The sequence below is a fragment of the Tursiops truncatus genome, chromosome 19, assembly GCF_011762595.2.
Source record: "Tursiops truncatus isolate mTurTru1 chromosome 19, mTurTru1.mat.Y, whole genome shotgun sequence".
In the NCBI taxonomy this organism is placed as follows: domain Eukaryota; kingdom Metazoa; phylum Chordata; class Mammalia; order Artiodactyla; family Delphinidae; genus Tursiops; species Tursiops truncatus.
This window is the reverse complement of record NC_047052.1, coordinates 20443003-20470445: the sequence shown is the minus strand read 5'-3', so window position 1 is coordinate 20470445 and position 27443 is coordinate 20443003. Positions and strand designations below refer to the sequence as shown.

The 27443-nt window shown below is 48.0% G+C and overlaps 1 protein-coding gene across 1 annotated transcript in view; it reads right to left on the bottom strand.

Moving 5' to 3' along the window:
- LOC109550088 (thymidine kinase 2, mitochondrial) overlaps nt 1-27443 on the bottom strand; it is an 886444-nt gene that overhangs the window by 79888 nt on the left and 779113 nt on the right. The window contains exon 28 of the mRNA XM_073796974.1: nt 14465-14754. The gene's annotated coding sequence lies outside the window, so the exon portion shown is untranslated. The remainder of the gene's footprint in view (nt 1-14464; nt 14755-27443) is intronic.

Here is a 27443-nt window from a genome sequence, read left to right as displayed (position 1 = left end):
ATTTCACTGACTACCTCCTATGTGCCAGACCCTCTGTTAGGCAGAGTGATACAGGAATGAATGAAACAGAAATAGTCTCTGACCATCTAATGGGATAAATAACAAGAATTCATTATTAGCTGAGCGCTAAAAAAAAAAAAAAAAAAAAAAAAGGTTCCTGCAAAGGAGATGACCTTCAGAAGTGGGAGAGGAGTTGGTGGGTGATATCCCACCTTACATTAGATATCAGGGCTAGGGAAATCCTATCTCTCAGGAGGTCATCATGACCTTTTGTCGTATCCACACACCTCAAACCACATGGTCAAGATCTGTTGCCTTTGAAGCACACACACACCAAATACTGCATTTCCTAGAACCTGGCATAGCCAGATTTAGCAAATTAAAACACGGGATTCCCAGTTAAGTTTGATTTTCAGATAAACAATGACTTTTTACTATAAGTATATCTCAAATATTACATGGGGTATACTTACACTAAAATATTTTTGTTTATCTGAAATTCAGAATTAACTAGGTGTCTTACACTTTCTCAAACTTACTAGAGAATCATTCAATCATTTTAAAGGTAAATGGAATAAAATGTAGAAATAGAGGTTGGAGACCTCAATTTGATTGGGTGTTAATTACATATTTTAATTACTGAGAAGAGTTAACTTTCAAAGAAGAAAGCAATGTCTGCATAACCTCTTTATCTGTCATGATTAATGCAGCCATGAAGACAACAGGACACCAAGCCTTGTACACAACAGACACTCCATATCAACTGTGGTTGTTTATTTTCATTATTGCTGGGGGTGTGCTCATCAATCCGTTATGCTAAAATCAAAGGAACCTTATTATTTTCCAGGCACTGTATGTACACGATCTCTCTCAATCCCTCCAGCACCCTTATGAGAAAAATATTATCATCCTGAGTTTACAGATGAGGAAACTGAGGCTCAGTGGTGAGAGAATCTGTGTTTTAACCTAATTCACCCCTCATTCCAAGTCCTGTGGCTTCTCCATCATAATAAGTGCAAGCACAGGGTGTTTGGGTTTTAATTTAAAACCTTACCATAAAGGAAGGAGAATGAATTCAAGAGAGATAATTCTAATTAAGCAGTGCTAAATATATCTAGCATATTTTTGCAGTAAGATTCTCTTTGCTGTATGTGGTTACTTGTGACAGGTCACCCACCTATCTTCTTTGCAGGCATAAATAACTCCAAGCATTTGCAAGGAGGTGTGGAAAGCTGCAGAAAGAACAAAGGAACTTTGGTACAGAAATGCCACATTTGCTAGAATAAACAGGAGCCAAAAACAGCAATGGATTGCGGGCCTTAGACTCTGCCCTACTGACCCAAAACAAAGAGGGGATGGGACGGAGGGAATGAACCCAATACCGCTGCCCTTAAGTGTAGTGAGTAGGTACCACTGCGAGGTGGAAAGGGACTCAAGTTGTCTGGGACACTCCTTAAGCTCCTTGCCCTCCAATGTAATGTTCCATCAGCTAAACATTAAGGGTGACAAAGCCTGTGAATTCCTGGGTTGTCCATCCAGTAACCGGAAGTCCCCAGACAGGGAGGAGGTGTTGCACAGAGTGACGGACAGAGTCGCAACAGCCTGCAAAGCTCTTCTTCTGGGTAAATGTGAGTAATAAAAATAACAACAAAACTGACATCCCCAGTGTATAATTTCCAGAGCTCCCTGTAGTGTAAGTATGATAGTCATAATTAACGCTCATTTTGCAGCTGAGGTCCCAGAAGACCTGAGAGGTTGGTTAAGCTATTCTCCCAGTTTCAGAGCACACCGCAGGAGAGCTGGAAACAGAAGGTGGGTCCAGAGCACGCACCAGAGGTGCTGGATCTCGTGCTATTAAAGGTGTCTCATCTATCTGACTGTCCATGTTTTCTACCTTCTCTTTCATTGCTAGAGATGAACCTATCTGAGGCCAATTTCCCCACTTGCACAAAAGCCCATGCTCCTTTTCCCACCCAAAGACATCATTCCAAATATTAAGCCCTCCAGTCGTGCCTTTGCTCCTTGATCATCCTCATCCAAATGCTGCCTATGTACAACCATGCCTGCACATACACACGTGGATACGTACACGTAAACAGAGAGGTCTTCTCTCTCCCCATCTCACCCCAGTGCTGCCCCATTTCTCTACTCCTTTAACATAAAAAAGGATGGATTGCTAAGTGGATATACAATTGGATAAACAGCCATGAGAAGGCAAATCTATTCAAAGGTTAAGTATAGAGAGCATATGGGTATTTACTGTACTCTTCTTTCAACCTTTCTGCATATTTGAAAATTTTCAAAGTAAAATATGGGGGAGGGGGAAACTGTCTCCATTTTCTTTCAACTCCTTTCCTCCTATTATCTTCTGAAACCACCCCAGTAAGACTTTCACCACCACTATCCACCAGTTCCTATCAGTCACCCATGACCTTCACATTGCTGAATGCAGTGGTCACTCCCCAACCCTCTTACTTGACCTGCTGGCAGTGTTTGACTCTCTCCTTCTTCTACCACTTTCTCCCCACCCCCACTCAGTTTCCGGGATGTCACTATTTTCCTTATAGGTCATTGGCTTCTCCTTCTTAGCCTCTTTACCTGTTTTTTTCCTCACCTTCCCAACAGCTCAACAGTAGTGAGCCTTAGGACTTATTCCTTAGACTTCTCTTCATACTCCTATGCTGAGTTTGCCCAGTCTCATGGGTCTAAGTGATATCTTTGTAGATGACTTCCAAATATATGTCTTTAACCCAGACCTTGCTCCTGAACTCTGGACTCCTATGTCCAGCTGCCTATTCTATATCGGCCTATTCTATATCTGTATCATCCCAATCTTAAAACGTCCAAAGTCAAACTCCTGGTTTTATATCAGCACTCCCAGTCTCACCCAAATCTGCTTATCACCCTACGAACAAGCCCAGCTTAGCCACCTGGAGGACGAGAGGCCACGTAGAATCAAGGCATTCTGTCAACTGCCAGACATCTGAGTGAGGCCATCCCAGATCAGCAAGTCACCAGCCAAGAAACCAGCCACGGTAGATGCATGTGTGGTCTCAGGAGAGATGAGCTGAGTCAACCAAGCCAACTCACAGGATTATGAGACCAATAAAAGCCTGCTTTGTTAAGCCATTAAGACTTGGGATGGTTTGTTCTTGATGAAAAGTTCCAGAATACCTAAATTATTCTAGAAAGTACGTGTGATTTTAAGCAGAAAGGGTCACTCTTGAAGAAAATTACCTAATTCTTTAAATGCATGAATTGGGAGCTGGTCTTGTCTTCTGCCCTTATTTTCCTGAATAGGGTCCCTTAAGCTGCCCCCGTTTTCTCACCTTGGAAAGTTTTCATGCTAGGACAGCTTCTTTCAACTACCTTTGAGAGTCTTGGGTGGAGCCTTATGCATGCTTCCTCTAGGATGTGAAGACACCTGAGTTGATACACTACCTTCTCAGTGAACCTGCAGACAGGTCTATACAAAAGTGTCCTCTTTTTTTTAGTTTAACGCCATGTGACAGTCCCTGGATTTTAAAGCTGATTAGTATGGTCTACATGGCAAATACTCCTCCATTTTGTATCGATTAACTTTTGAGATCGAATCGAAACATGCTGAATTATTAAAAAATTAATTTTTGACTCTGGACTGAATGCCAATCTGTTTTCAAAATTTATTATATTTCTAAAATTTTTCCCTTAAATTGTATTAGGAAGCCATTGAGAGGTACCAGTTTTGCCCTTGATCTGTTAGAGTGGTCCAAGGACTTCACAACCACATAGGCCCCACATATGACCCAGAGCAGTTACATTTGACTTAACAAAATATTGCTAATGAATCAGCAGCCTGAGTGGATTGCTGGAGGAAAACAAAGATACTGCAGGGCCCACTAAACCCTAAAGATGACTACTGCCACACCTTTTCTCCTTCTCATTTGCTTGGCTCCCTTCTATATTCGATCACCTGGAGGGATCTAGGCCCATAGACCCCCTGCCTGAACCCCTCCCACCTAGCCTCATTTACATGATTCCCCTCTGTGCCCTCACACCTCCCTTTCGGACATCCGGTTAGCTCGTAATGTATGGCATCGCCACTATGAGTTTATCAGCCTTCTGCCCTACTAGACTGATATTCCTTGAGGTCAAGCACTAAGTCTTATTTATATCTGCATGTCTTATACCCAGCACAGGATTTGACATAATGCTGGTGCTCCCAATAGGGCTGTTGATCGAATGAAATAAATAGCCTCATGTCTCCTTATCAAGTACAAATCTCCCCCAAGAAGCTTCAGGACCGATGACATCTGTACAAGTGTGTTACCATCATCATCATCATCATCACGATCACTCATTTCATTTCGATAGCTGTGCTTCCTGGATTTCATTTGTTTCCCCAATCTTTATTATCTCGGAAGCAGCGGGAGGCTGTGCAGAAATCCAGGCCTCCTGGCTCAGAGTCAGTTAATCCTTCTGCACAACATTATTACCGTTAGCCTGATGGAAACCCAGAGAGGTCATCAAAGCCAAAGTGGCAGAGACAAGTCTAGAAGAGCACATCAGAGCCACCGCCCCCAGGAACGAGCGGCAAGAACGTTACCATTCAGAAAACAATAACTCTGTCCTATCCTTGTGCTCGTCGCTCTGTTTCACCTCTTAAAAAAAAAAAAAAAACCCAGACTTTAGTTTTTCAAGCAGTTTTAAGTTCATGGCAAAATTAAGAGGAAGGTGCAAGAGATTTCCACATATTCCCTGGCCCCATACACACCTAGCTTCCCCCCATTATCAACATCCCCACCAGAGTGATACACTTGTTACAACTGATGAACCTACACTGACACGTCATTATCACCCAAAGTCCATAATTCACATCAGGGTTTACTCTTGGTGTTGTACATTCTATGGGTTTAAACTATGTTGAATGACACGTATTCATCATTGTAGAATCAGAGAGAGTAGTTTCGCTGCCCTAAAACTGCTCTGCACTTCGCCTATTCATCTCGCTCCCCAGCCCCTGGCAACCGCTAATCTTCCTGTCTCCATAGTTTTGCCTTTTCCAGAATGTCGTATAGTTGAAATCATACAGTATGTAGCCTTTTCAGATTTGATTCTTTCATTTAATAACATGCATTTAAGTTTCCTCCATTCTTATTCATGGCTTAATAGCTCATTTCTTTGTAGTACTGGATAATACGCCATTGACTGGATCTGCCACACATTAGTTATCTATACATACTCAAGGACATCTTGGTTGCTTCCAAGTTTCGGCGATTATGAATAAAGCTGCTATAAACATCCGTGTGCAGGGCTCTGTGTAGATAAAACTTCTTTACTCCTTTGGATAAACATCAAGGAGTGTAACTGCTGGATCATATAAGAGTACGTGTAGTTTTGTAAGAAACTGCTGAACTGCCTTCCAGAGTGGCTGCACCGATTTGCACGCTTCACCTCTTTTTAATTCTTACATTTCACCTCTTTGTAATTCTTACATTTCACCTTTTTAATTCTTACAACACCACTATGAGATCAGGAATAGTTTTACAGATGAGAAAATGGAGCTGCAGTGAATTTTCTAGGCAAGGCAGTGAAGAAGTGACTCACCACTCACCACCCTTCAAACCAACTTGCCATCCTAGATGTTCTACAGATGTTCCTACACAGCTTTAAAAAGTTGCCCACAGCCCTATCTCCAGGTAAAAGAGAAAATCTATGACCTCCATTAACACGGTCAACTTTATTGGAGGCTGGGTAAAGAGGAGAATGCTGTTAGGAAAAACAAACAGAAAACTATGCCTCGAGGACCGAACGGCCCTTTAAGTCGGAAGGAGGACTTAAGCAAGCATGCTTTGTGAATATGAAACTGTCCTTATCCAAAGTGTCTGAGCCCTGGAAAGTTTAAATATGTGTGTGTGACGCTCCCAGCCCATGGGTTTCATAGGCGTTCTGAGAGCTTGGAGGATTTCGGAGGAGGATACCTCAGAGGTGTTGCATGGGGCACCCAAATAGTGCACGGAGCACACTTAAACTAAAAAATGTCCTTTATCTGAAATTCAAATTTAACTGGGTGTCTGGGTTTTTTTTGTTTGTTTGTTTGTTTTACTATATCTTGCACTTACAAAGGTCTCATTTTGACAGTGAGGAAGACTGGTCCTCCAGTGTCACTGACCAGAACTGTGACCCGTGTTCATGCCTGTATCCACCCTTAGCAAGGGGGGTGGAACTTCCATGCATGACTTGAATCACTGTGGATCATCTCTCTGAGCCTCCGGAAGCACAGGGTCGTGGGTATAAAGTAGGGCTTGTGAGCCCCAGGGACGGGAGGTGGGATCTAGAAAGGCAACCGTCAGCGTCAGCCCCATGACCATCATCGTTCCATGGCTCACACCCTCTTTTCCAGTCCCAGCCGAGCACACAATTCTTAGGATTTAGGCTGAAGCCCCTATAGAAGGACTTGGATACATGAAGCAAGGAAACGTCTAGTCTGCTTTATTCTTTACTTATTTTCGGCACATCCTTCAGTAGCCGCTTCCTGTCCCTCCCTTCCTTCAAGACAATGCCTCAGAGGTCTTGCTGTAGAAAGTGAGCTGCCCTGCCTTGCTGAGCGATGGCTCCAGCTCTGCATCACGTGTACCTTTGGGCAAGAAGCCTCCTCTTCCCGGGCCTCCGTCTACTCCCTTGTGAAAGGGGCGTGTTACTATAAAGGAGGAAAGTCCCTTCTCCCTCTGTCTTTTCGCATAGTCGCCTTCCGGCCCCTCCCACCTACACCAGCTTTGGCATCTCTTCATAGTCACTCTTTCTTTCATTCTTTTCTCTCTTCTCCTTCTTCTTCAGAGTTCTAAGAAGTGGCAGCTAGATCCTGGGCACTATTCGGCAGGTGCTGCCGATAAAAGATAAAGAAAATGTGTTCCCCGCAGCCATCCCTGAGCCCACAGTGCAAGAGAAGAGACAGACATGCACACAGCTAAGTGCCGTTCAAGGTGGGAGTGCCACTGCAGTTACAAAGAATTAGAGGATGCCAGAGGACGGAGGGAGCAAGCACCCCTGTGTAAGGGAATCTGGGAAGAGTTTAGAGTTGAACTGGCTCTGGAAAGGTAAGTAGGGCTTTACCATTCAGGTGAGGCGCCTGGTGTGTTCAGGGAGCAGTTAAGAGCTTCATTTGGATGAGAGAAGTTTCCATGATAATGACTGATGATGAAAGGAGGGGGAGGGACTGCTTCCATAGCAGTGGGGATAAAAGAGCAGAATGAATCCATCAGCTGAGGTGAGCATCTAGAAGACAATTATTCCTAATGCCTCAATTCTTAAAATGCCTTTCCTGGCAACATAAATTCACTTTAGGTGATACTGAAGCCTCTGAGAAAAATAGGGCTGCCAGCCATGCATCTCCTAGTGACGTGATGCGAGATCCTGGAGCGGTGCTTAAATGCAATGAGAATGTGGCATACTTCGAGGCGTTTGCCTCATTTGTAACATGGATCCCAGCAGAGTGGACACGTTCCACAAGCAGTTCCTGTCTTTCTATCTCGTGGTGTTTTATCACGTCCTCAACATAAATGAGGCGCCTGGAAGGATGAGTGGTGGCTTTCAGGTTGAAAATCAGTGTCTATTCCTTTTAGAGGGAAGCTGATATCTCAGTTTTTAAAGGTGACATGCCATTACAGAGATGCATTGAAAGGTTAAAATTCGAGCACACTCTCGAACATTCTAAGTGGCACACGAGCTAGAAAGGAGCTCTCATTAGTTGTAATGGCCCTTCTACCTTGAAATGCGGGAGAAGGACACACGCTGAGAGAAAATATAACAACACGTGTTGGGTAAATAAACACACTCGCAAAGAAATCGAACAGACTGGGTTTCATCCAAAATGGCGCAGCCCCGTGCATCTCTGGAAAAAGGGAGCCGAGCCGTATGTAGACGGAGCTCGGATTTGTTAGACGTCTCCTTGCAAAAATGGCCACGGCCAAAATGCTGGTGTATAAGCTAAAACAGCAATTACCGATGAGCACTTCAACAGCCCAGGATTAAGAGACTTAGTCTGGTGACTCTTATATACCTCAGATGATATATTATCACAATGATTCTCTTATTAACAGGAAGAAGTTGATGACTAAGTAGGTTGCTATGAAACGGGTCCAGGAATTGACACAGTTTAGTGAATGAATAGTTTTGCAGGGGGAAAACATGAAGAAACTGGTAAGAAGAAAAATTAAAACATTAGAAGATAATAATTTTTAGTAAGTCAATAACTCTAAAATAACGTCTGGGTGTGTGACATACATTTTTGTTGTGTTGGTATTTGAGAGGGAGCAAATATTTGATCCTTAGCTTTTGCTATTCTGAGTATCACTGGATATATGTACTCTTTAGAAAGTAAAGAAAGGAGATATGAAAAAAAAATGGCCATGGCACCGTGCAAGAGCATGGGGAGGACAGCTGGATTTCCAGCAAGGGCCATTTAGTTACCTTTATCATCATCCCATAACAGTATCTGGGAATGACATTCACCGAGCTTGAGTGATCTAAGAGTCTTCCTCGCAAAAGCCTCCCCAAATGAGTGGACATTATAATCTCCACTTTGAGATAAGGACACAGAGAGATGGCTAAACATCATCTAGAGAGTGACAGTACCACAGTAAATCCAGGTTTTCATGAAACCAGATGGAACATCTTTCTGCTGAAGCCCAGAGAAAGTAAATGATTTACTCAAGTACACGAGACCCTGAAGGGGGTTGGAATTTGAACCAAGAACCTCGTTTTTCTCGCTAAATTCAGATTATGCCCTTTCAATATGCTGAGAAGAGCTTCCTCTCTCCAACCTCTTGACCCACTTTAAACTTTGTCAACTTTCCTTCAACAACCATCGTCTCTGGTATTGCTGCTCTGTCTGAAAGGGAGTAACTTGATAACCTTTAAAAGCTTTCTTTAGAGGGGAAAAAAAAAAAAACCCAGCTATACTCCTGCTGCAATCCTCAAGGCTCTACCTGCCTCTGAGCTGGCTTCCTTGGCCTCCCTTGTACCTTGGGCTTTGGTAACAAACTCTCTTTGAGGGCAGGGTGAGAAATGGTAATTCAGCCACTCACAGGGGCGACAGAAGGCAAGCCTGTAAGGTTTCCAGACAGCCAGCAGGCACAGGCCACATTTTCAATGGATAAGAACAAAAGAGTCAAGAGTCATTTTCCCCATGTAGCCCTTATGAGCCTGCATGAGACAGAAAGGGAGGAGGACAGGGCAAGAGAAGGGTAAATAGAAGGAGAGATTATACCAGGAGCAGGGAATCATCAGTTTAGGCTTTTTCAAAATAAATTTAACTTTTGGGCAGAATCTTGGTTTCCAAGGAGGCTTACAGAATCTCCATTTTTCTCATTCCAAAGCTTCCTATTGCATCCAGCATTTCTACAAATATTTCTTTGTAGAAAAGTAGCAGTATAAGAACAAAGAGGCGCCATAAAATAGAAATTGGGACACAACACATTCTCCTCCAAACAGCAATGTATCAAAGTCGTGGTTCTGACCCAAGGAGGGGAAGAATTCCCAAGGTGAGGGGTGGTTTGAATTCTTCCTGCCCACCTGCATGCCACAAGCTGAGAAAATATAAAAACACAGCATAGTCTTCAACACTCTGTATGTACAAGGAAGAACTGGCCAAAACTACAAGAGTCACCCCCGTGGATGGGTGGGATGTCAGGACCCAGGGGCCCAAAGCTCTGACCCCATTTTGCCATTTCCCTGCAGGTAACTCAGTTTGCTACCCACTGACCTCATTACAACACACTCTGGGGCATGGCGTCCTGCTTCCCACCTAAGACCTGAGTCTGGGCTTCCATGTTTTCCTCTGTTTCCTTTAGCATAATTAGAGGAAAAGATTTTACTGAAGTCTCAGGGAGAAAGGATTGAAAATAAACTCAGTGAACATAAAGGCCATAAAGATGGGTGTAGTTGGGGGGAGGGGGAATCTACTTTTCAATCTTCATGTTTCTTTCCTGTAAAACTCCTTTGAGCTCTAAGACTCATATTTAGACACAAAAGAAGACCTCAAACCAGCTTCCAACTTGAAGCTCATCAGTTAAAACCTGGGTGCAGAGGACATGGGGAGGGGGAAGGGTAAGCTGGGACGAAGTGAGAGAGTGGCATGGACATATATACAATACCAAATGGAAAATAGATAGCTAGTGGGAAGCAGCCGCATAGCACAGGGAGATCAGCTCCGTGCTTTGTGTCCACCTAGAGGGGTGGGATAGGGAGGGTGGGAGAGAGACGCAAGATGGAGGAGATATGGGGATATATGTATAGCTGATTCACTTTGTTATACAGGAGAAACTAACACGTCATTGTAAAGCAATTATACTCCAAAAAAGATGTTAAAAAAAAAAAAGAAAACCTGGGTGCATGCTTATATATACCATGGAGTATTATTCAACCTTAAAAAACAAGGAAATTCTGACACATGCTACAACACGGATGAAACTTGAGAGCATCATGCTAAGTAAAATAAGCCATTCATAAAAAGACAAAACTGCATGATTCCACTTATAGGAGCTACCTGGAGTAATCAAATTCACAGACACGGAAAGTACAACGGTGGTTGCCACGGGCTAGGGAAAAGGGGAAAAGGGGTAGTTATTTAACGGGTAGAAAGTTTCAGTTTTGCAAGATGAAAAGACTTCTGGAGAAGAATGGTGGTTGCACAGCAATGTGAATGTACTTACACCACTGAACTTTACACTCAAAAATGGTTAAGATAGTAAATTTTATGTTATATGTATTTTACTACAGTAAAATTTTTTTTAAAACCTGGGTTACAGCTAACATCATACTCAAAGGTAAAAAAGAGGAAAGCTTTTCTTCTAAGGTCAGGAACAAGACAAGGATGCCCACTCTTGCCACTTTTATTCAATATAATATTGGAAGTCCCAGCCAGAGAAATTGGGCAAGAAAAAGAAATAAAAGTCACCCAAATTGGAAGAAAAGTAAAACTATCACTATTTGCAGATGACATGATATTATATACAGAAAACCCTAAATACTCCACCAAAAGGTGTTAGAACTAATAAACAAATTCAGTAAAGTTGTAGGTTATAAAACAAACATAAAAATCTGTGGCATTTCTATTCACTAACAACAAACTATCAGAAAGAGAAATGAAGAAAACAATCCCATTTACAATTGCATCAAAAAGAATACAATACCTAGGAATAAATTTAACCAAATAGGTGAAAGACCTGTATGTACAATGAAAACTATATACCATTGATGAAATAGATTGAAGATGACACAAATAAATGGAAAGATATTCCATGCCCCTGGATTGGAAAAATTAATATTGTTAAAATGTCCAGGACTTCCCTGGCGGCCCAGTGGTTAAGAATCTGCCTGATAATGCATGGGACATGGGTTTGAGCCCTGGTATCGGAAGATCCCACATGCCACAGAGCCACTAAGCCCATACACCACAACTACTGAGCCTGCTCTCTAGGGTCCATGAGCCACAACTACTGAGCCCACGCACCACAACTACTGAAGCCCATGCGCCTAGAGCCCGTGCTCCACAACAAGAGAAGCCACTGCGATGAGAAGCCCGCACACCACAATGAAGAGTAGCTCCTGCTCGCCGCAACTAGAGAAAGCCCTCATGCAGCAACGAAGACCCAACGCAGCCAAAAAATAAATTAATTAAAAAAAAATGTCCATACGACCCAAAGCAATCTACAGAGTCCCATTAAAATTCCAATGGCATTTTTCATAGAAATAAACAATCTTAAAATTTATATGGCATCACAAAAGACCCCAAATAAGCCAAAGCAATGTTGAGAAAAAAGTACAAAGCTAGAGGCATTCCTCTCTCTTATTTCAAATTATATTACAAAGCTATTAAAATCAGAACAGTACGGTATTGGCATAGAAAACTGACACATAGATCAATGGAACAGAACAGAGAACCCAAAAATAAACCCATGCATGTATAGTCAACTAATTTATGACAAAGGTGCAGGCTAGAAAGTGGGCAAATAAAACTATGTGGCTATGAGTTTCTAATTGAATTCTGCTTCCTATCTAAATGGAATTAAAGGGCTATTGTTTTGCCTACATTCACAACAACTCATTTGATTCCCATATTAGTCTATCTTTCTGAAACACCCACCCTGGCAGTTCCCAATCCTGGCTCATCAGAAGCATCACTCCGGCTCCCCTAGAGTCACACATCAATGTGAAGTTCCGAGTGGAGCTGAGGAGAAAGAGATTTTGGTGTCCTAAGTGTGTAGGTAGATGGTGGAAGAAGCCCGTAGGCTTCCAGAGGTTGTTCCAGCAAAAGACAGTGAGAACAGAGGAATGAGGACAAAAACCTGAAGACCATCAACACCCAAGGGAACGAGCAGAGACGTAGAAGGACCAGAAGAAGGACGGGTCACCAGATTCACAGGAGAAAGGGGCTGGGAGCAGAAACTCATAATCAACAGCATCTAATGTAGGACAAGAAGTGGTGAGTCATTAGGATGTAACACTTAGGGGGTCCCCTGGTAGTTTTAGAAAACCGTTTCCATAGAGTTGGGTGGTAAAAGTGATAGTGACACGAGAATAGAATATGATGGAGCAAATAAATGCGGACAGTTTTTTTAAGATGATTGACTGGGAAGTGAATGAGGCAAGGAGAGAAGTCTCAAAGGGAGGTAGGTGGATGCAAGGCTGGGAGGTTGTGAAGGTGCTCTCTGTTGTTGAACGTGGGTTGGAGTTGAGTACTTTTGTAGGTTGTGGTCAGAGTGATTTGGAGAGAGGGGGAGAGAGAGAGATTGAGATTCAAGATGCAAGAAGCAGAAGTGTGGCCAGAGGAGGGAAGATCCTAGGGTTGTGATAGATGGGAGCCAGAACCAGACAAGAGGGCATGCCCTACATGGGAGGAAAAACCCTTTTACAAAGGAAATGCAGACCAAGCTCAATGCCTCCTCTTCCACGGAGCCCCCATGCAGACCCAGCTTACCTAATGCCAGTCCCCTTCCTCCCAGTGGCAGGGCCTGGTGCAGAGCAATTACTTCTAGCCAACGGGATAGAGAGGCTATGTCTCACAAGGCTCAGCAATGGACTCCGTGCGGAACCCTGAGTGCGGAGCCAGCTCCGTGTGGGCATGGCCAGCAGGGGCTCTGCCCAGGGATGGCTGCTGCTCTCTGATTCTCCGACTTTGCCCCCTCCTTCCCACTTAACCCCCATCCTCTGATGTCTTGTGCATTTCTCTTCCAGAGGACAGAGACCCTGGGGCGTTCTGTCATGTGCTGGGAAAACCCAGAGCCCTTTGTGAAAAGGCAGCCCGAGCCTTTCTTCTTCACCACGGGAGACCTGAGCAGTGCTCAGCCAGGCGGTGGGAAGGGCTGCTCATCTTCCTCCTTCCCTCCCCTCCCCTGTCCCCCAACCGGCATTTTTCTGGAAGCACGAATGGTGCCTCAGGTCATGCGGTGCCCAGCCACGAAGTGAGGCCCACTCCCCTGAAGAAGCCAGCAGTCACCTGCTTCGCAGGAGATGGGAGAAATGGAACACTTAGCAGCGAGCTGGAGGATGGGGGGCATCCTGTCTGCCGGCTGCCGCCCTGCCCACCCCTCTCCACCGCCCCACTCATGGGCTGATGGACCCAACTGAGAGGCTCAGCCCAGCCCACGGAAGAAGGGCAGGCCCCCCACCTGGGGCTGACTCGCCCCCTTGTCCTCTCTCTGCAGGTGGGCTTCACTCCCTGCAGGGGGGGTGCAGACCCCAGGCCTCCTCCTGAGAACTCGGCTCTGCCTCATTCCGAAGGCAGCCCCACCCCGTGTCCCAGACTGAGTCTTGGGATAACCGCCTCCCTAGAGATAAAGCTGTCGCTACCCTCACCTTGACTGTCCCCGCTGTGGGACATGCGCTCTGCTCCCAGGCAGCAGTCTCGTTCATGAGTCCCCGCTCCAGTGCCTCAGTTCCAAAGCACAGACAGCAGTCGCCTCCCTCATTCGCCCTGCACCGCCAGGACACCTGGCGGAGACCTTCCAGTGCGGATTCCTCACCTGAGCCCCGCCACCCTTGCCTCACTGAGCAGCCTTTCTCGTTCCACAGTGGCCTCAGTTTCCTCCACTGTCAAATGGGCACGATGACAGCACCCACTTTACAGGGTGGCGTGAGGCTTTGGTGAGATGGAGAGGTGGAGCGTGCCTCTGACGCCTGCACCTGAACACTGCCCGTATCTTGCTCTGGTCTTTGAAAGCACCTCTGGCAGCCTCTGCTCCTAGCCGGCGGTCCTACCTCAATCTCGGCGTGCACAATGTACCCCCAAGAAGGTGCCCAGCTGGGAAACAGGCAGACCAGCATAGATTCGAGTCCAGACAGACCCAAGTTCGAATCTAGACTCCAGTACAATCTGTGTGACTGACAGTGACATCATTACCCCCTAGAGCTTCAGCGTGTTCATCTATAAAGCGTCCCTAGTGGGTATTATGGGATAATGAAGTGAGGCGACGTAGGAACCCACCTGGCTTCCGTAGGCATTGAAGTCTGCACTCCCGGCCATCATCCTCTCTTCGGAAGAAGCAGACAGGCCACCCGGGCTTTGAGCCAGACCACCTCAGGATTCCCTTGGAAAAGCTCTGGAGCCTCGCCCCGCAGGGAACTGTGATGCTGGTAGCACATGCGGTCGCCTCCTCCATGGGCCTAGGGACGCGTTGGATGTGATCAACAACTGCCCGTGTCTGTTGGCTGAATCCCGGCACGCAGGCTTGCATCCGACGAGCCTGCTCCCGTTCCTCCAAGTTAAAGGGGAGCCTGGGGAGAGAACGACTTGTCAGGATATGGGGTCAAGAACGGCCCTCCTGTTCTCCTACGATGGTTATTTACAGCTGTGTGCTTCTCCCTGGCCGAGTGTTAGCTGCTAACAGCAACCTTCTCAAGAAGGACTGGAAGGTGTATGAACGGGGCCCCGCCAGCTCCTCTGCACCAAGCCGGCTCAGGAGGGCCTGGGACGGGGTCTGGGGAGGTGTTGAGGAGCGAGGGCTCTGGGATCACACTGCCAGGGCCAGGTTCCCAGCTTACTAGCTTGACTAGTTTGGGACTCTAGGAAAGTAACTCTACCTTTTTGAGCCCCTGTTTCCAAATCTGTCAAGTGGGCATTACAACATCGCCAGAGGGTGCAGTGTGGCAAAGTGCATGGCAAGGTGCTGACGTGCTGTAAGTGCTGGCATCGTGATTAGCTAGAGTTGAATGATCAGTACACGAGCTCTGGGTATTCTGTTAATGGAGAGGAAGGGAAAGCAGCGGTGGCGTAAAGCACGTACTACGTGCTTTTGTATTTAATCCTCAAAACGAGCCAGGGAAGTGGGTGCAGTATTTCCATTCTAAGGGAGAAGAAAGCCTCAGAGGTTAAGTGACAGACTGAAACTGGTATCAATAGCAAGAGATGTTCAGCCACATGTGCCTGCCTTCTGGGTACCCTGTGATGCCAGGAGGCCTCGGGGGCTGCGGGGAGATTAGCAAGTCACAGGTGGGCTGGGCGGCTGCCTGGACAATGTTCAGAGGAGGAGAGACGACATGAGACAATGGGGCTGACTCACTGAGGAGGACAACATCCCTCCAGGACACACCCTGAAGCCTCAGGAGCAGGCATGCAGGGCACTGCCCATGGCTGGTCCCCCACCCCGAGAGCAAAGGGGCTTCCTCTGGCCTTTCGGCACCAGACCGAGGGAAGGGAAGGCATCCAGAGGTGAAGTAGACACAGCTAGGTCTGCTGTAACCACCCAGATCAAAGCAGCCCACAGCCTCCAGCCTGGATACCCTCCAGAGGCACGCTGGGTCCCCAGCCCTTCCTGCATGTGCTCCCTCTGCTTGGAACTCTTCTGCATGCTTTTCGGCCGGAATTCCTGTCTCTGTATAAAAAGCCCTTCCCTGGGGATCCCTCCAGGAACTACCAGTGTGAGTGAGAGACTCTGTCCTGAGCTCCCAAAGCATCCTGCATTCTGCCTGTCCTGGAACTCTGCTACCCCCGTACCCTGTGCAATTGGCCACCTCCACCCAGACTATATGCTCCGAGAGGACGAGGTCTGTGTCTGTCTCACTGCCCTGCTGCATGTAGTTCAAACTCCATCACACAGGGTGGGGTACGCTAACGTCGTTGCTAATGATATCATTGCTGAGTGAGACGCCGTAGGTGAAATTCTGTGTACACGGCACAGTGATGTACACGTGGGCAAGGGGAGATGCTCCAGGTGGGTTCGGTACAGTCTTTACAGTGAAACAGGTTCTAGGCTGTTGGTGGAAGTGCTTCTCCATCCATTCACTCATGTGTTCATTCATTCAGCACGTGTCTTTTTGGTGTCAGGTGAAACTACGTAGAAGATCCAAACGTTGGTAAGACATAAAGGATGGCGGCACCGGGCATAAAAAGGCATGAATGCCGCAGTGCGTGGCAGGTGCTGTGCTTGAGGTCAAAGGCAGGGAGTGCATGATTCTACCTGGGACCAGCAGAAAAGGCTAGTTTGGCAAACAAGAAGGCAGGACCTGCTGGGCCGCGGGGAATCATGACGGACGTGGGACAGAGGTGCAGCTAGTGGGGTTCAAAGTATTTCCGTCCAGAATGAGGGAGCGTTGGGACATTTTATAAAATCCCCAAGAGCACTGATGTGCCAACCAGAGAGAGAGGGGAACGAGGACTCAAGTCTTCAGCCCCGGTCCTATTTCCTTCTTGGGTGGGCGTCTAGGCTGGGCTGCATGGCAACCTCTGCCCAGCAGTTAAGTCCTGAGTCCTGGTGAGTGTCAGTGTCATTGACAAATGCTGAGACAGTCTGAGCTGCCGCTCTCAGTGTCCGGATGTGGCTGAAACATGACACATTAGAGACCCCGGCTGGAAGGGGGTTGCTTTAGGGGACTCCTTCCAGGCTGGGACTGTCTTCATCAAACCATCTCCCCCTAAAAGGCTTTTCCTTCTCACTCAGGTATGATTAGAAAAATGACCAGGCTTTAAGCTAAAAATACGAATGCTTTATGTTCTTCCACAGGGGGAGAAAAATAAGACAAGAGAACCTATGAAAGTAACAAGGAATTTCATCCTTCAGCGGACTCCAGAATGGGTATTTTAGACTCAGCCATCCATAAACACTGCGTAATAGCAGACTCTTGTAGTGCAGAATGGATTCCACAGAACGAGCCACAAATCTGCATTGGGCCCAGCAAGGCGCAGGGCTGAGGGGCAGGGGTGTCTCTATGAGCACTGAACAATCTAAGTGATGACTGGCAACCTCTGTGCCCAGGTAAACAGATGGCACCATCAAGGGCCAATCCACCGAACAGCATCGTCTGCTGGGATGTGCAGAGGGGAGAGCCCAGGCAGCTCGAGTCTCCTGGGGACGGGGTTTTGAACCGAAGGAACCCCGATCTCATCCACCCCTTGCCTGTGACCTGTCTTGGATCCTAGCGGATGCAGGGCTTGTGAGGTGCTGAGTGATTTGGCCCCAACTTCTGCCCGGGCATTATCTCTACAACCCGCTTCCATTCTCACCCTTGACTCAGGGCGACAAAGCTGTCTGTCCCTCTAGCTGTCCTCCCTCCATCCTCTGCAAGCCCTGGGATTCTGTGCTTGCAAGTCCCCCCGCCTAGTTTAGCCATTCCCCAGGCCTTCAGCTTCCAGCTTAAGCATCACACCCTCTGGAAGGCCCCCTGATGGAGATTAGCTGCCTCTTCTGCAGTGACTTGTTGATTTGAGGCAGTAAATGCCAAGCCTGCCATACGCTCAGTGCCACCTCTCTCCCAGCCCCACCCGCGCCCGGGCTTCCTCCTTGTCTTGCTGCATTAACCAAGCTACACACACACACACACACACACACACACACACTCACACACACTCTCACACACACACAACTCTCTCTCTCTCTCTCCCCCTCCCCCCCCCCACCCTGCCAAACCTATGAGTCCCCCATTCCTGGAGCCAACGTCCTTCCCACATCTAAGTCTCCATCTGTGCAGTGATTCAGGGAACTTCCCATCTTTGTCAAATTGAATTAAAAACTCAGAACCTCCTCCTCTTCCTTCAGTGCTGAGCTCACACGTCACCTCCCTGAAGCCCCTCCTAACCAGAATCCACAAAACTGCCCTCTCTCATTTGTGCCCCTACATCCCCTCCACCTCCCAGCAGCAGTCTGTCCACATGGGTGTCCCAGTCAGCCGAGTTCAGACCATAACACCTGGTTCTAAGCCACCTTTAACATCCCTGCTTTCTGCACTGCTCCTGACACACAGGAACCTATGTCACTCCAACACCAGGAACAGGGACACTAAAGGGGTTTCCTTCCCTCGTTTTATGAGCTTGTACCCTGGGGCCCACGAGGAAGGGGCTTGCAAAGACTGAGGGTCTCACAGGGTTACACCCACTCCTCCGCTCAATTCAGGAGCACGTGTCTGAGATTACCAAATAGGGGGGCAAATTCTGCCCCAGGAAGACCGCGCTCTGTCCATTCTGGGTTTGGGAAAAGAAGGTAACAGTGTGTTTAACAAAAGCCAGCATTACAGGTTGGGGTTATACAAAACAGCCAGCAGTGTGGAGGATTCGCGGTGTACCGACCCAGCCCCACGCTACACATCTCACATCCCTTCTCTCCTTTATCCTCAAAACAACCTGATGAGCTAAGTTCAACTACCCCGGCTTTACCGAACAGGAAATCAAGACAGCGAGTAGCAGAGTATCTGCCTGGCCGGCCACACAGATATTAAGTGGTCAAGCTGCCTTTCAGGGTTCAAGCTCCAGTGACCTGGGCCCAGGGCCGCAGCTCAGAACTGCCGTGCGAGCCCCAGCTCTCTGCCTTTGCATTTCTTCAGCACGTATCTGGAGTCTGGCTGGCGCTCGGAGAGACCGAACAGCTTGCACACGTTTAGATCAACTTGTCAACGGCAGGCTTGCTCACAACAGATCTTCCCCATCCATCCTCCCCTGACTCGGGAGGCTGACAGAGTGGTATATTGGATTTCCAAAGGTGTGTTTCATTAGAAAAATACATTCTTTTGATCACCCTCTGTCTTCCCAAAGTCACAAAGGCTGAAAATCAAGTTGCCCAGCGGAACTCCATTCATCACAGACATAAACATCAACCGTCTACTCCTCCTACCGCCACCTTCAAAGAGCACATGTCACCTGGAGGGAGGACAAGACGACGGGGCCAGGGACTGGGGAGGCCTGGGTTTGAATCCAAGCTCTGCTGCTACCCTTGGGCAAGTGTGACCTTGGGCAAGTCACTTCTCCTCTCTTGGTTTTTGTTTCTCCATCTGTACAGCAAGCCTGGCCTGTCTAAACTATGAAATGACTGAATGAATGAACTGATGAATTAATGAATGATGTGATATACCCACCATCTTCCTGCCCTGAGATACTATGACTCTGACGCATTGATCTAGTGAACAGCACAGCCTGGTTACTAACCACACCAGAACCCAGGCACGCAGACGCGGAACCAGCATGATACACGTAGTCTCTTTACTTGAGAAGACTTAAAGCAGCAAGGCTTTAAGCTAGACCCCAAGCAGGATGAGAGGTTTGTGAAGGTTGGGCCTCTCCTTTTCTGCTCACACTTGAACCCAGCTGCCACTCACAGGCTGCCAGCATGGGGCGAGGGGCTGCCCAGGGCTGGGGGCAGCTGAGTTGAACACAAGCTGACCCCTCAAGGTTGCTCCAAGCTCCAGCTTCTCTGATTCAGTATAGTGGCTGTGAATAATAGATCTGGTCTCTGACACTGTGCATGAAAAAGGGACCTGGTACAAAGTCCTATTAAGATAAATCACATTTAAGTTTAGGAAATTATATGTTTGAATCCTGTAATTTAATGTCACTGTGACGCAGGAGAGGAAGGTGAGGGAACTCAATTAGAGGCTGATTAGACCACGTGACTCAGCAGTGCTGGGTTGCCTCCTGCCTCTGCTGAAGAGAGTTAAGCATGGTAACTCCAGCCCTCATGCCTGTTTTCCCACCTGTAAAATGGGGACAGTCCTAGTGAAAGAGAGGAAGTGTGGCCTTGAATCAAAGAGAGAAGCAAGGGCCCCAAGGAAAGGCCTGAGGGTCCCCAGTTAGGCACCGCCGCCCCCCCCCCAGCCCAGCACCTTCTTTCTTCCCTGACCCTGGCGGCTCCTCCTGGGGTCCCGGGTAGGCTTCAGAGAGTCTGTAAACTCTGCACCACAGGACGTAAGATCTGTGTGGGGGTCAAGTTTGCAGGGAAGGTGGGTCTCTCAGAGCTTCCATCAGACCTTCAGAAGGTGGCAGAGCTCAAAACACCACAAACCGCCACACCTCTCCATCCTCTGCTTCAGCATCGGCTGCTCTAAAATCTCTCCCTCCCTAACCAACACTCAGCTTCCTGCTGCGACCCCTCTTGGCTAGAATCACCAAGCTAGCTTCTCACTCTGTCCTGCCGTTACTCCCATCTCCCCCTCCCACTCCTACCGACACTGCTTGTTCCAGCATCACCGCTGGTCTCCTAGGAGCCACCTCCATCAGTCTTCATCCATCTTGACATCTCTCCAGCATCAGCCACTCTTTGCCATTTCACTGAATCCCCATCCCCTTTCGGCATCTGTGAACCCAGACATAGTCCTTCCAGAATCATTGCCAAACAAGCTTCTCTTGTATTTCTCCTGGGTTCCAGCCTCTTCCCTTCTTCACTCATGCAGCGTGGTCTCCCTGGTCAGCCCTTCCAGCACCTCCAGGTTGAGGGGGCCCAGGTTAATGCCCACACAGACATCTTCTTGAAGGTTCAGACCCATCTATCCAACTACCTCCTAGATCCCACGGAGACCCCTGGCATTCAGCATTTAAGAACAAATTCATTCATTTCACATCCATCTCATGTAGCTGAGATCACTACAAACTCAGCGGCTACAAGCAGAAGATTTCCTCCTAAACTTCATATCTCTTTTATCCCCAATATTCTGTTGGACATCAAGAGATGTCCTTTGAGGGGAGGAATATTCCATCAGGGGAATCATGAGGGTCAAGGATCCCATGAAGAGGTTAAGGCATTGAGGGAGGTTCTGTAATGGATGGAGCGGAGGTTCCAGAATGCGTGGGGTGGAAGTAAGTAGGTGGGAGAGGGTGGGTGGAGGCTGAGCGGGGGTGTGGAGGCCATAAGGAAGGAGGTGAGAGTGCTCGGTCCAAGGAGACGTGTCACTGACATGGAGACGGTGATGGGTAGAGTCAAGGGCAGAGTGGGATTTGGGGAAAGGATACAGATGAGCTGAGCTGACATCTACGTTCAAAATGGAACATGGGGGCTTCCCTGGTGGCGCAGTGGTTGAGAGTTCGCCTGCCGATGCAGGGGACACGGGTTCGTGCCCTGGTCCGGGAAGATCCCACATGCCGCGGAGCGGCTGGGCCCGTGAGCCATGGCCGCTGAGCCTGTGCTCCGCAATGGGAGAGGCCACAACAGTGACAGGCCCGCATACCACAAAAAAAAAAAAAAAAGGAACATGGGTGCAAGTTTTCTGTAGTGCTGCCACAAATGTGCTGCCCCCCCACCCCCTGCTTTCTGCCAGAGTCTGAGTCCACTTGTCTTACGAAAGCTCAGTAGGTGAGCTAGTGAGGGGGTGAGAAGAAAGATCTTAGCAAGGGATGCAGGCCTATCACAGCACGGCAACCAAGCTCTACAAGATGGAGGTGGAAGGAAGCAGCATGGGAGTCCTGGGGGCCCGAGACCAGCACGAAAGGAGTGGCAGAAACAGAACACGGGTGCTCGGTCTCCAGTAATTAATATCAAAGAAGGATTCCCTTTACGACTGCTTCGACCGAATGATGATGGTGACTGTGACGACTCTGATAGAAATAATAAAAGAAGAGCTTCTCTTTCTGCAGCACTTCCTGAGTCTTAGCGAAGTCTTAAGCTTTAATAGCTTCAGAGACAGAAATGCTATAAATACACAAAAAACTCATTTGAAAGTTGGTCTACATTTCTTTTGCATTTATTCACGTTGGTGAATTTTTTAAAATAAGTCTTTAAATTTCCTTTTTTTTCTTCCCAGCTCCTCCGGCTAAACACAGCGAATACTGACGGAAACAAAAATTTAAATTAAAAATGTATAAATTCACAAAACTAAACACTTAAAGAATGGAAAAGCTTCAACTTTCAAATAATTCATTTGGTAGGTTTATAGCATGTATGCTTCTGATGTTTTTAAAGCTCAAAATTGCACTGAAGCTTTTGGGACACTGCATTTAAAAGGCATCATCACCTTATCCAGTTCTCACGACAATCCCCCAAAGGTAGGTACAGTGATCACCCCCATTTTAGAGACAAAAAACTGAGGGTCCGTGAGGTTAAGAGACTTGCCTGAGGTTACTCAGGGAGAAATTCTGGAACAGAGGCTACTGCCCCTCGTAATCAAAATGAAATTCCAACTAAGGAGAGTTTGGGGAAGGATGTCCCCCAGCTCAGGCAACGGCCTCTCTCAGAGGACCTGCCAAGCAAGTTGCCTTGTGAAATAGCAAGGAGTCATTTGAGCAGACCACAGCATGGAAGGAAAAGCAGAGAGTGGGCCTGAGAGATTGTCTCAGGAGGAGCGCTCTAGGGTATAAGGGGAATCAGCCTTGGGCTGGGCTGGGCGGGGACAAGCTGAGGCGTTTCAGCGCTGTTTACACTGACTGCACTGGGTTCTTCAGTCCGTCCTGACTGGGGGTGTGTGGACCAGATGGGGAAGGACTAAGGGAGAATAAAAGGAAACCCAAAGGGCGAGGCGAGAGTTGCAGGAGCAGAAATGGATGAGAAACGTGGGGCCTGGTGACATGCACACCCTGCACGGCTGCTCAAATATTAATCCACAATGTATTTTAATGACACAGACACCAGTCAGCCTGAGAAGGAACATGAAGGGCTTCGGATACCCTGAATGACGGTGTTGTCACTCCAGATTTTCATGGTCTCATCCTGAGCAGGAGCTTCAGCAAAACCCCAAGCAAATAATCAAGGTGCCGGATGCCGGCTTCCGTACGTGAGCCAGCGGCTCCCTTACGATTGCATTGCATCTGCATCCCCTAAAGCAACAGACCCCACAGACCATATCTCAGATCCTACTGGGAAAGGGTCAGGCTTAGGGGCTGCTCAAAAAATGAGCCCCTGCGTGCCCTTGTGCACGTGATGGAACACCTGAAATTCAGTTCTGACGTCTGTGAAGTGGGAGGACGTTAGGCTTGGGGTGAACATTAGCGACACGGCGTGTGAGAGGACCTGCGTGGGCCCAGGCACGCAGTACGTGCGGAGACCAGCTCTGGACCCTTACGTTCCCAGGGCTCACCGGTTCCCAGCGCTTCCTCATTGGGGCTGCTTGGGGTTGGGGCTCCGAGCAGAGCAGCGAGTCACCCACCGTCACACAGCTTGTTGTAGAAGGACGGGGCCCTCGGCTCCCCCAGCTGCTGTGTGCTGACTCCTCCCAGAAGGGCCAGCCAGCCGTAGGGGGGCAGAGGAAACCTGGCTCACTCCCGTGTGACCTGGAGAGACCACCCCTCATCTTCTAAAGATGAGAAGGGATGAAACGCTAGTTTTCTTAGACCCATGGTAGAGAGAGACTCTGAACATGGATGTGAACAGAAACAGGACTTAGGGGCTGCCTCTGAAAGCCACGGGACCCTGCTTGTTCCTGAGGGGGACGCAAGACAGCCAGCACGTCCATGGTCAAGGGCAGGAAGAGAGACCTCACGCGCTGGACACAGGCAGCCTGCTTGAGAGCGTCCATCTACAACGCCTTCATCCTTCAAGGAGACAGAATGGGCTCAGGAAGCAAGTGCACGGCCCAGGGTCTCTCAGCTCCTCAGCGGCCACAGTGAGATGAGTGAGCCCAGAATGCAATGCTCCTGACTCAAAGGCCCCATCCGTGCCCCACGGGGCTACCTCTCCAAGGCTCAGGTCAGGTCAGGGAGACTAAAAGACCCCAATCTGGGTCACCTGCAGGCCGTTCACGTTCCAACCTTCCTGCCAGGACAAAGGGAGCGGGGTGCACACCTGGGAGGAAAGGGCTGGCATCAGGCTCGGGGAGGACACCCCACGTGGGGACGTGATGCGGGGAAGGGCGGGCCTACGCATGAGTCCTGGCTCCCCCTTCAGCTTCAGTTTTCCCAAGCAGAAGATGGGAGCGACAGCAGTAATACCCGTCTACCTCACAGGACGCTGAGGGTCAAAACGCAGAAACGCCTCCGACGTGGCAAACACTACACAGGTGTTGTTTGCCTCTTCCCCTCCCTTATGCAGCCACAGAATCATTCTTCCAAACGGACCTCCACATGCCCCTCTCCTCACGAGCTGCTGGCCTCAGCTTCTACATCAGAAAATCTGAGGCTGTGAAGCTGCCTTCCAGGCCGGGCTGCCGCAGACAGCTGCACAGGCTGTGCACTGTACAAATCCAGGGGGCGCCACATGTAAGGAGCACCCCTGGAGCTGAGCAGAGCTGTGATCTTTCATCCAAAGGGGTACTGTGAGAATTTCATTTGTTAGATCAGTTTGGAAAATGCCAAAAACTGAGAAGATTAGCCATCATCACAATAGCTATCAAAAGAAGTCTCACAATTACCCTCTCTCCACTGATCCTCTATTGGCAGAGTCTAAGCATTTGCAGTACTTACTCTCCACCGCACTGTCCGATCAGCAATGACGAACACACACACAAATTATTTAAACTCAGGTGTTAATCACAACCCCGAAGATTGCTCTCTCTCATAACGCGGTATTTTCCAAACTTGAATGTGTATGTGAATCATTTGGAAAATGTTGTGAAAATGCAGATTCTAACTGCGGGGGGGGGGGGGCGGGGGGAGGTTTAGGAGGAGGAGAAAGAAGAGAAGGGAGGTGCTGAGACTCTGCCTTCTGACCGTCTCCCCAGACCTTGTTACGTGAGGCTGATGCCGCGTTCCACTTTGCGGAGTGAATTCGTTAACTCCCGCACCACCACGCCTCGGCATGAGGGATGTACTTTATTTTCCTCTCGATTTGTTGAGGACCAGCTAGAAATGTTGGGTCAGGAAACTGAGGCCCACAGGCCACATCTAGCCTGCTGCCTCCTCTTGTAAATGCAATTTTATCCACGCCCATGGGGCTGTATTTATTTCTGTCTTGTCTCTGGCTGTATTTATAACAGGGTGGTGCTTATTTATTCACATATTGTCCACAGCCCTCTCTGCACAATGGCAGCAGGGCTGAGCAGCTGTGACAGAGGCCGTACGGCCTGCAAAGCTGAAGATATGTACTCTCTGGTCCTTTAAGAAAAAAGCTTTCTGACCCCCGAGTGAGAAGACCAAGCCGTTAAAGGGAGACAAACTTGCATTGGGTGGGTGCAGGGGCCAGGGTGAGAGAGACAGGAGGGAGGAATGCTGAATTTAAAATCAAACACACTCCATTACACTGTGATTTTGGCCCCAGGGCCCGGCTAGCCCACTTGTTTCAGAGTTACTGTCGGTCCTTCTCCACAGCATGATGGTAGATGGGGTCTCCTCAGGTTTCCCTGTTGGTGGAGAAGCGGATACACCCCGGGAAGCCGAGGCGAGTCCATCCTGGCCTCCATCACACAGGCCTAATGGAATTGGCAGAAGCCGACCTGTACGCGGGGGAATGTGATCTGTTTATTGCGGTCCAAGGTGTTCTAGGAAACCCAGCTGGCCCCGGCTGTGTCCGCAGGCATGGCCCGCCTCCCCTCAGAGAGCCAATTCATCCTGACACTAAGCCACCCAGCAAAGGATCACTGTCGAGGGGCTGGCGATAAATAACCCTTTGGGGTGATTTCAGCATTTGTTCAGGAAACATGTATTTTATGGTTCTAGAGACTCTCCAAGCCGGGCTGCTCTGATCCCTCCAGTGAGTCACAAAATTCTCTCAACCAGAGTTCTGACCAGGTGACTCCAGCTTCTGTTTGAACACTTCTGGTGATGGGGAGCTCACTACCACACACACACGTGCCTGTGTAACTACTTGCAAGGAAGATACTCCATGAATAGAGTTCACACTTGCTTCCACGTGACTCCCATCCACTCTCCAAGTGCTGTGTTCCAGAGCCAGAGAGAAAGTCTCACCCGTGTCACCATCACAGAGCTTCAAACCTCTTCTTGGAGGTGAACTTGGGTGGATACACTGCTTGACCCCTTGGAGCCTCCATTCCCTCACATTTGCACGAGGAAGGCCCTGAACGAACACGTAGAATGTGTGTGAGGGTCAGTTTAGCAGCACTCGTCCAGCTGTCCGCAGTATCACACGGCATGCTCACACCAACTGTGTGGAGTGGAAATCAGTGATTCTCATTCTACGAATAAGGAAACTGATGCTCAGATGGGTAAGTGACTCAGCTGGGGAGGGTTTCAAATCCAAGCAGGCCTGATGCAGACTTCATGCTCTGTGGGTCTTCTCACCTCCCTGGAACGTAGGGGACTAATTTGGGAAGAAGGAAACCCCCAAGCCTACGAATTCCAGATCTGAGGGTTCCAAAATAAGCCCGTGAAGGTTTGAAATGAATCAAGTCAATGCAAACCTCTCTGTTTAGAAAAAGGAAATGTTTTCTCAACTTCTCCAACAGGAAATCTGATTTCCGTCCTTGTCACCACTTGATCATTTCTTCCCAGCTGCTACCGAGATCACAGCTTCAGAGATGGTTAAATGTTTGCCACATTTAATACTATCATCCCCATTTTTCAAGTACGGGAAGCTGACGGATGCTTGAAATGCTGGGATTAAAACTCCACTGCCTTATACCGTGAGAAAACCATAATTCAAAAAGAGTCATGTACCACAATGTTCACTGCAGCACTATTTACAATAGCCAGGGCATGGAATCAACCTAAGTGTCCACTGACAGATGAATGGATCAAGAAGATGTGGCACATGTATACAGTGGAATATTACTCAGCCAGAAAAAAAAGAAATTGAGTTGTTTGTAGTGAGGTGGATGGACCTAGAGATTGTCATACAGAATGAAGTAATTCAGAAAGAGAAAAATACCGTATGCTAACACATATATATGGAATGTAAAAAAAAAAAGTGGTTCTGATGAACCTAGGGGCAGGACAGGAATAAAGGCGCAGACATAGAGAATGGACTTGAGGACATGGGAAGGGTAAGCTGGGGCGAAGTGAGAGAGTGGCACTGACATATACACACTACCAAATGTAGAATAGCTAGCTAGTGGGGAGCAGCCGCATAGCACAGGGAGGTCAGCTTGGTGCTTTGTGACCACCTAGAGGGGTGGGATAGGGAGGGTGGGAGGGAGACGCAAGAGGGAGGGGATGTATTATACATATAGCTGATGCACTTTGTTATACAGCAGAAACTAACACAACATTGTAAACCAATTATACTCCAAAAAAGATATTAAAAAAATAAAAAATTAAATTTAAAAAATTAAAAAAAAACTCAGCTGCTTGTGCAACTGTGTGTGCAGGGCCAACGTGCACACTGCTGCCCAGACGTTTGTCATGGGGGTGGCATAGGATGGGGTCTTCTCTGACATGCAGGAGCGAG